The following is a 9,915-nucleotide window of genomic DNA, read 5'->3' on the forward strand; positions in this document are numbered from 1 at the left end:
CACAGCCAACGTTGGAAACTTTTGATCAAGGTCCCGAAATTCTCTACTGGAACGTCATTGTATCAAGTGGAATATCCTTGTAAGATACCAGAGATCACTGTTTTAAGTTGTTAGCATTAGCAGTGTATGTACTTTTGGGATGGGTGTGGATGTGATAAAAACTAATGTGAATCATGTTTTGAAAATTCTGATGGTGACCAAATGACTTAACTGATCACACGTGATCTCCGCTCTTGAGATCATGATTACATGCTGGTTTTATTCAGTGTACTCATTAGTTGACTTAGTTTTTCTGTATTCATTTGTAGAGATTGATTGGTGTGATTATCAAGGATATTTATTAAGTCCAGGGATTGCATTTTGAAACCACTGTAATCATTTTCTCTCTTGTGCTAAATGTAAAGTATATAATAAATTAACATATTTTAAAGCAAAAAAAAAAAAAAAAAAAAGATGTACTCACCCTGAAGATGAGGCCTATGAGCTCAGCAAGGTGAAAAAAATTTTTTCTTTATGAACCAAAGTTCCTTAAGAAAACAGACAAAGTTCTTGCAAAAGAAAGGCTGCTCTAATTTGAGTGACTAACACCTCCTGGTGTAGCTCTGTAAGATAAACACTGGACAGCTAACTATAAGGACGGTGGTTCAAATCCACCAGCAACTCCTTAGAAACACTATATAGAGTCTCTATGAGGTGGAATTAACTGGATAGCACTTAACAGCAAGAACAACAATGTCTCCTAGCAGAGGCTTTATAAAAAGGAAGACAAGTAAACAGAAAAGTTTCAAACTAGAGGTACTCAGATAAGATGCAGGAAGCAAAAAGGTAGGATATAAACCATTTGTTCACAGGAAGGATGTGTCAAAATATAAACAATCTGTTCCCAGCAAAAAATGTGTTCATGACTACAATCATGTATAACTCAATCAGCTGTTGGCACACACCAAGGTTGTAACACAAAGCCTTCTAGCCAAGAGGCCAAACTTCACATTTCAAAGAACTTCAAGGTGAAGCTAATCTTATCTTTAATCAATCATTAACCCTTCCTTTCCTTTGTTCTCTAAGTATATAGACTTCTCTCTCCACTTGAACAGTGAAGTGCTTTGAATTTTTACTTAGTGCTGTCCAGTATGATTCCTCAGTAAAATTCCTTTTCTTTCATTTCTAAAAGATTTTCTTCTTTGACAAACTTTAGTCCCGTTTTTCTTGCCCCTTCACTTCCAGACTGAAATTGTGACATTGTGCCAATTCTGGCTATGACATGAAGGCAGGAAAAAGCAAAAGGGAGAGCTTTAGGGCTTTTTTTCCCCCTTTTCTTTTTTTATCTTTACTGGCTCTGGAAAAAGGTTTTTTGTCTCTTCTGACTTCTGCTTCTGGACAGTCTTCATGTGCTTACCATTTCACTTAACCCATTGTTCTTTGCTAGTTTGCATTTAACTTCTTTTATATCTCAAAAGAGATTAACTAAAGACACACCCTACACTAATCCTCTTCTAGTATCATAACAAAGATAATCCATTTCCAAATGGAATTAGTTGGAAGCATAAATTTTAGGATTTACAACACTCACATGAACCATCACTTATTTTGAGAGGACATAATTTAATTCATAACACTCCACCTTTTGATCTCTGAAAATCCATGTCCTCACCACATGCAAAACACATTTACTCCATCACATCATCCCAAAATCAACTCCAGGTCAAAACTTTTATCTTCTGAATCATTGAAGCCAATTGGGATTTTATTACAGATATCCTGGGACAAAATTTCTCTTCATCTGTGAACCTGTGAAATCTAGATAAAAAGTTATGTATTTCCAAAGTACAGTGGTTGAGTCAGTGTAAGGCAGACATTTCCATTACAAGTGGTAGAAACTCGAGAACAAGAAGGGGTAACAGGAACTAAGCAAGTATAAAACTTAGAACAACATTTTACATTAACTCTCAAGCCTTGAAAATAATGCTTTGTTCTCTGAGATCATTTGGACAATGGCTCAGATAGTCCAGACTCTGGGTGCCGGCTTTATTTTTTGGATTCTGGGTGGAGGCACCTCATCCCTAGGTTTTAGTTCCACCAACCAGATGCTCTGAGGTACCAACACTGCTCCCTTTGTGTTAGGTGGTCCCATTCTCTTAGTTCATTTGAGTGGAAACCTCATTCACTTGGCCTGATCTTCTGCCTTTTGGGCATGGCAGACCTGCCTTCTCAGCTTTGGGCAGTGGCCCCGTCCTCTGGCACACTTTAATAACAGCAGCAGTCCCACTTTCTGGAACTGAGTTGGCAAAGATCCAGCCCTTTAAACTCAGGAGACTATGGCCCTACTCTTTGAAATCAAGAAGGCCCTGTTTCCTCTACTTCTTCCAAGAGTTCTGTTGATTTCTGGGCTACTCCAGGCATGGTCCTTTTAATTTCTGAGAGGATCACAGATGTAACTGCTCTGTTTCCTGCCTGTAGGATTTCAAGAGGTAGACAGTGTTCTTTTTTTTTTTCTTTCTCTGTCCCTTTCTGTCAAAGATGATGAATTTTCTGTGGTGGTACTTGGTTAGCTCCATTAAATAACAAGCTTAATTCATATACCATTCATTCCACATTCTGATTATTAATGGATGTTTTCAGTTATTTCTTTTCTGAGTCGAGTTATATCAACAAATGAAGATCCACAAAGCTTTGCTTCATCCATGTTATTAAGGTTAACCCTATTTTGAGGATGCAACTCTTCCTCTATTGTATTTTGAGTGCCTTCCCACTTGAGGGACACATTCATTCCATTGCTGTTCATAAGGTTTTTATTGGCTAATCTTTCCGAAGTAGATCACTTCTCTTCCTTCTTCTTAGTCTGTCTTAATTTGGAAACTCCAGTGAAATCTGTCCACTATGGGTGACCCTGCTGGTATTTGAAATATTGGTGACATAATTTCCAGCATCACAGCAATACATAAACCATCACAGTTTGACAAACTGACAGACAACACATTATGACAAACTTCTGGACTTGACACACTATAGTGAGACTGTGATAGCCTCTTATAATGCTTTTCAGATGAAGACCTTATGGGGAAAGAGGTGAGAATTACCAAGAGCCTTTTATACCTTAAAAGGCTCTTGGTTGTTTTCAAGCCTAACTTCCTCATTTGGTAGATGAGGAGACACAAGTGCCAAGAAGTTCCATGATTATTCCAAAATCTCACACCTCGTCAGTAGCAGATCCAGGACGTGACCTAGAGTAGCTCATGTTGTACTAAGAAATCAGCGTCTTCTGTAACCTAGTGGAAGTAAGTGAAATTACAGAGGGATTTCCAGAAAAGGAAAGGAGAAAAAGCCTAGGACTAAACATTGCCTTTGTAAGGAGCTCTGGTAGCGTAGTGGTTACGAATCGGGCTGCAAACCTTAAGGTCAGTGGTTCGAAACTAGTATATCTGCCCATAGACTTTACTTGAATTAGATGTTAAGAATAACATATAACTGGCTTAATGTGTGGACTTGGGTATCTCCAACAACTCTGAAGATCTGTGCTTCCAGAGAAGTAGGCCATTTGAATCTGTTGTTCTGAGGAGTGGCTGGTGAGTTTGAATTGCAGAGTGTGTGGCTAACAGTCCAATGCTTATCCTACAGCACCACATAGTAACTAATACAACTAATACAGAGACTGGAGAAGTAAACTGAACGACATTCTTTGGAAGAATGGACCTCAGCTATTAGACACAGCATTGCATATAAATAACATCTGTTAATGAGTAAATGGAGTTCTGGTGTGGCACTGTAGAATGAGCGCTGGACTGCAGATCAAAAGTTTGGTCATTCAAACCCACCAGTTGCTCCTTAGAAACCCTATACTGGGTCACTATGAGTCAGAACAAACTCAGCAGCACACAACAACAACATTAATGAAAAAATAGAGTCAGGAGCAAATCATTATATAAAAGAAACTTCTTCCATGAGTCCAGACATAGGACTGGTTCATTTTACATCTATTATGTGTCTATGCATATGATATTAGAAAACTATATGGCACATATTACAAACAAAACCAGTTGCTGTCAAGTCAGCTCTGGGTCATGGAGACTCCATGTATATCAGAATAGAACAGTGCTTCATAGGATTTTGAATGGCTGATATTTTGAGTCACCTTGGGGTGGACTTTAACCAATCTTTTAGGTTAAAATGTGTTAACTGTGTTGTTGTTGTTGTTGTTAAGCGCTGTCGAGTCAGTTCCAATCCATGTTGTTGTTGTTGTTATGTGCCGTGGAGTCGGTTCCGACTCATAGCGACCCTGTACAGGGTTTCCGAGGCTGTAAATCTTAACGGGAGCAGAAAGCCTCATCTTTCTCCCGCGAAGCAGCTGGTAGTTTCGAACTGTTGACCTTGTGGTTCGCAGCCCGATTCGTAACCACTACCCATAGCGACCCTGTATAGGGTTTCTGAGGAGCAGCTGGTGAGCTTGAACCTTGCAGTTCAAATGGCTTTGCAGTCTGGTACATTAACCCACAGCGCCACACCAGGACTCCGTACCACCCAGGAAGTCTATGGCATGTGTTTTCATTGTTGTTAGTTGCTAGTTGATGTTGGAATTGATTTTGACTCATGGTGACCCCGTGTGTACAGAGCAGAACTGCTCCATCAGGTTTTCAAGATGGTAAACTTTTGGAAGCAGATTGCCTGGTCTGCCTTCCAAAGCATCACTCGATGGCTTCAAACTACTAATCTTTCAGCTGTCAAGCACTTACGTGTTTGTACCACCTGAGGACTCTTCATTGGCATATAGCAGTGATTCTGAAAACTGAAGCAGTAGTGAACATCACTGATGTGTCATCCCTGACTGTTCAGAGGTAGCACTAAGAGGACTGGTATTATCAAGACTCACACTGCATAGTGCCGATGTCTTTAAAATGGGATGTTGGGGTAGAAACTTGATTCTCAATTTTACTGAAAGAGAGGGGAGAAGAGTTCTATGAGAACTAACAGATATATATTATGGAGGAGGGCACAAAATCAGTATGAATTTAAAAATAAAGGTAGAGTTTAACAGTTCGCCTGTCTCTCCAGTCCTTTCTCAAATTGTAAGTTTACACCCTACTGCTGTTAATGTTGGTGAGGTAGTTTAAAAAGATACCAGTTCTTAGACACTGCTATCAAGAAGCCATCTGGCCTTGGAGCACCTACTTTTACTTAGCTCCTCTGAGCGAAAAGAATTTGAGACAGGAAAGGGAGCGAGGAAGCAGACTATACAATATGATACCCGAACTCCTTTTTGGCAATAAAAGCCTGTGAAGTTTTGTTTTTTATTTTGTTTTACTTTGGAACACAGGATTTAAGTAATGGAACCACAAACCAAAAGATGTTTAATGAGTTTGTTTGTAGTAACTTAACCTCAGTTCTGGGATCTACAGACAGTCCTTGTGATCTGCATATCACCTTCAGTACTTAAAGTAATGCAAATAAGTAGAGCTATTTTGCTAATTAGAGGGATTATACTGAAAAGCACCAGGTCTCAAGAAGGAAGAATAAGGGAATGAAATTCATTGAGATGAGGTCAGTGAAGGCTGGAGGTCTGTGGGTAATTGTTCAGTAGCTGCCTGAGGAGCAGTTTAGCCTAAAAACGAAATGGGATGGAAAACCTGAGGCTGATATTCTCTTTAGGATGGCTTACAACTACTTTGTTCCAGATGTTTTTACCTATTCCCACAGAAACCACATTCTTTTTTGTGCACAACACATCTTTCCACATGTATTCTAAATACTTTCTTCCCTACTTTGTTTATGAGCAACTGATTTCCAGTAATTACACTTTTCTTCTATATTTGCAACCCCCAGGGTGGTGCTGTAGGATAAGCACTGGACTTCTAACTGCAAACAAGGTAGGAGGTTCAAACCCTCTAGCCTCTCCTATACAGTGGCAATATGAGTCAGAACAGGCTTGACAGCATTAACAGCAACAATAATCCTGTTAACTTCTTCTATCAGTCCTGGTGTGGCATTGTGGGCTAATGCATCAGACTGCAAAGTCATTTGAACTGCAAGGTTGGTAGTTCAAGCTTACCAGCTGCTCCTTGGAAACCCTGTACAGGGTCCCTATGGGTTGGAATCAACTCAATGGCACTTAACAACAACAACATCTACATTAAAGATGGTGAGCTTTTTCTCAGTGCCATTGAGTTGATTTAGACTCATGGTGACCCCATGTGTACCAGAGTACAGCTGTACTCCGTGGGGCTATATGGCTGATTTTTTTTTTTTTTTTTTTTTTTTTTTTGAGGCGCCTTTGGGTGAACTTAGACCTCCAATCTTTAGGTTAGTAGTTGAGAGAGTTACCCGACAAAACATCCCTCTTTTCTTGTCTTGTTGTTTTTAAGTGCCATCAAGTTGGCTCTGACTCGCAGTGACCCTATATAGGGTTTCTGAGGAGTGGCTGGTGAACTTGAACTGCCAACCTTGCAGTTCAAACCAATCTTGCAGTACAGTGCATTAACCTGTAGTGCCACAGCAGAACTCATTGTCTTGGTCCCTTCTAAAAACTCATTGCTGAGGAGTTGATTCCAACTCATAGAGATACTATAGACCAGAGTGGCCCTGTCTCATTGGGTTTTCAAGGAGTCCTGGTGTGGTGCTGTGGGTTAATGTGCCAGACTTCAAAGTCGTTTGAACTGCAAGGTTGGAGGTTCAAGCTCACCAGCTGCTCCTCAGAAACCCTATAAAGGGTTGCTATGGGTCGGAACCGACTCAATGGCACTTAACAACAACAACTTTTACAGAAGCCCTGTCTTTCCCCCACGGAGCAGGTTTAAATTGCTGACCTTTCTTTAGCAGCCAAGTGCTTAATCACTGTGCCACCAGGTTTCTGTCTCCTATTTATAGTCAAATCACTTGAATTTTCATTTTCTTATCTGCCACTTAGTGATTAACCAATAGCAATCCAGCATCCATTCCTCCCTCAATGGAAACTGTTCTCTCTGAGGTTACCCAAGATGTCCTTGTTCCTAGACCCAGTGAGCATGTCTCATTCCGGATCTCACTTGACCTCTGGCAGTATTTATCACTTTGGCCACTTACATTCCACTCTTTGGGTATCCTTTTCTCCTATCTTCTGTCTCAGTTTGGCTCATTTTGTGCTCTTTATCCGGCATCATCAGTTTTTTTCTTTACCTCATGTTGACAGATGTTTCCCCATAACTTGAAAATTCATAGTGCAAATCAGGTATAGTACACTCAATTTTAACTGCAGAACATTAAGATTCATATATTAGCACAGAGGGGAAGTGGCACCACATGCAGGAGAAAAATTGATTTTCCAAAGCAGAGTCGATTACAGTTGCTGCCAGAGCAGTTGGATTGTCTGTGTGGGTTTTCTTTTATTGGCCATTGATAGTTGTGACTCATTAGTGGTTGTGAACAATGCTGCAGTTAGTTTTTATTTGGTGCTAAAAATATATACCAATGGTGATACTGTTACCTGCTGTTGAGTTGACCCCTAACTCAGGCAGACCTGAGTTAGGGGTCAATGGAACATAACACCGCACCATCCTATACCATACCCAAGATTGGATATAAATTGGCTCATTATAATCCATAGTGTTTTCATTGGTTTATTTACAGAAGTAGATTGTCAAGTCTCTGTTCATAGTCTCTTTTAATCTAGAAGCTACACTGAAATGTATTCATCATTTTACACAAATTCTCACTGATAAACATGTGGTGGCTGCATTGCATATAAGGTGAAGTGATTGTCAATCTCCCTCAGTGTTCTTGTTTTTTCCAGTGATTCCTACTCACAGCAACCGTATGCACAACAGAACATAACGCTGCCCAGTCCTGCAGCAGTCTCACAACTGGAAAATGTGGATCGTCACTTGTGTCAATCCATTTTGTGGGGGTTCCTCCTCATTTTCACTGACCCTCAAGTTTCCCATGTATAATGTGTTTTTACAGGGACTTGTCCCTTTTGACAACATGTCCAAAGTATGAGTGATGAAGTGTCACCATCCTTGCTTCTAAGGAGTATTCTGGTTGTACTTTTTCTATGATAGGTGATTATTCTATCTGTCCATGGTAACTTCAATATTCTTCTCCAACACCATAACTCAATTGTGTCAGTTCTATGATCTTCCTTATTCATTGTCCAACTTTTACATGTATGTGAGATGATTGAAAATATCATGACTTGGTCAGGTGACCTTAATCCTCAAACCGACATTGTTGAAAGTGAGAATTCTATCACTGACCTACCCTTCCCCTACTCAAAGGTGATAAAACAGTGGGAAAACATTCTCATTCCCAATCTCTTCTATTTTTTGTTGTTTCATTAAAACAATTTTCCACTTGTTTGTTTTATTTTTAAATGGAAAACAGTCAAAGGTAGTGACTAAGAAAATGTACAATGAATCAGTTTTCCTGGGGTTGAATCCAGGCTCCATCAAGAAAAATGTAAAGTAGTATAACCTCTACCTCAGATACTTCATTTGTAAAATGAAGACCATAATCATGTTTATTTCATAGAGTTATGAAGAGTCAATGACATAGTCTTGTAAGGTATTAGCACAATGCCTGTTGTTGCTGTTGTTAAATGCCATTGAGTCAGTTCTGACTCATAGCGATCCGATACGGGATTTCCAAGGAGCAGCTGGTGGGTTTGAACTGCCTACTTTGCAGTTCAAACCGACCTTATGGTGCTTATCCCATAAGGTGCCACTCCACTGCCACACCAGGACTCTACACAATGCCTTGTTGTTGTTGTTGTTAAGTGCCATTGAGTCGATTCCGACCCATAGCGACACTGTGACCCTGTGTAGGGTTTCCAAGGAGCAGCTAGTGAGCTTGAAGCACCGACCTTGCAGTTCAAACAGCTTTGCAGTCCGGTGCATTAACCCACAGTGCCACACCAGGACTCCACAATGCCTAGCAGAAAATAAATAAAACATTTTACTGGAAAGCAATTTTTGTTAGTTCAAGTTTTCTTAGGGAAACAACTACTTATGATAGTAAGACAAGCTGTGTCATGGCATTTGCTTTGACCTTTTTACTATTGAAGGGGGGGGCAGAAAGGGCACGAATCATGATTAATTTTTATGCCATATTTATGAACAGCTAAGATTTCTCCACTTTGCTTCTCAGAGAGGAATAAGGGTCAATGGCATAAAAAATTTGGACTCACTGAAAAATAAACACTTCCTGAAGCTTAATTTAGTTGAGATCAAATAGACTGACCTCTTTGGAGAGGCCCTGCCTGCAAAGCTCCACAGGCAGGCATGTAGTACATGTGGATTCCTCCACACCTCCCACTCCCAAGTGACAGCAACTGGTCTGTGGAGTGGCCAAGGTGAAATGTTTCTCCAGTGAATTTGCCAGGAAGATAAGAAAAACATTCCAACAGCTAACATGTTACCCAAATGGCAGGTCACCTCATCTTCAGATCCACTCATTTCTTGATGGCAAAGCACACCACCATGGATAGCTTTGGGCTTATGGAAAACGTGGACACCAGAAAAGTTAGCGTTCTTCAGAAGCTTCAAGTTGATATTGGTACTAATAGTTCTGATTTATAAAAAAGAAGTTGTTATAAGATATATTTGGCTGTTTACTCTGAAAGATCCTACAGTGTGTGTGTGTATGTGTGTCTGTGTGCATGGGCACCTGCCTCTTCCTTGAAATAAGCAAGCGATTATAACTTCCAAATTATATCAGTCAGCCATTTGAATTAGGTCTCAAATTCCTCTCCTTAAGAAATAGAGTATTTTTCCCACTAGTCTGGCATGCTATTTCCTAGTTCTTCTACTTCAAAATACATTCAATACAGGTGTAACTTAAGAGAAGTTTAAAAATCTATATTCTGCAATACAGAGCTTGGAACTTTTCCACATTAAAAAAATTATATATATACACACATATATGTTGTTGTTAAGTGCCGTTGAGTCGGTTCTG

The sequence above is a fragment of the Chrysochloris asiatica genome, unplaced genomic scaffold (genome assembly GCF_000296735.1).
Source record: "Chrysochloris asiatica unplaced genomic scaffold, ChrAsi1.0 scaffold00073, whole genome shotgun sequence".
Classification (NCBI taxonomy): Eukaryota; Metazoa; Chordata; class Mammalia; order Afrosoricida; family Chrysochloridae; genus Chrysochloris; species Chrysochloris asiatica.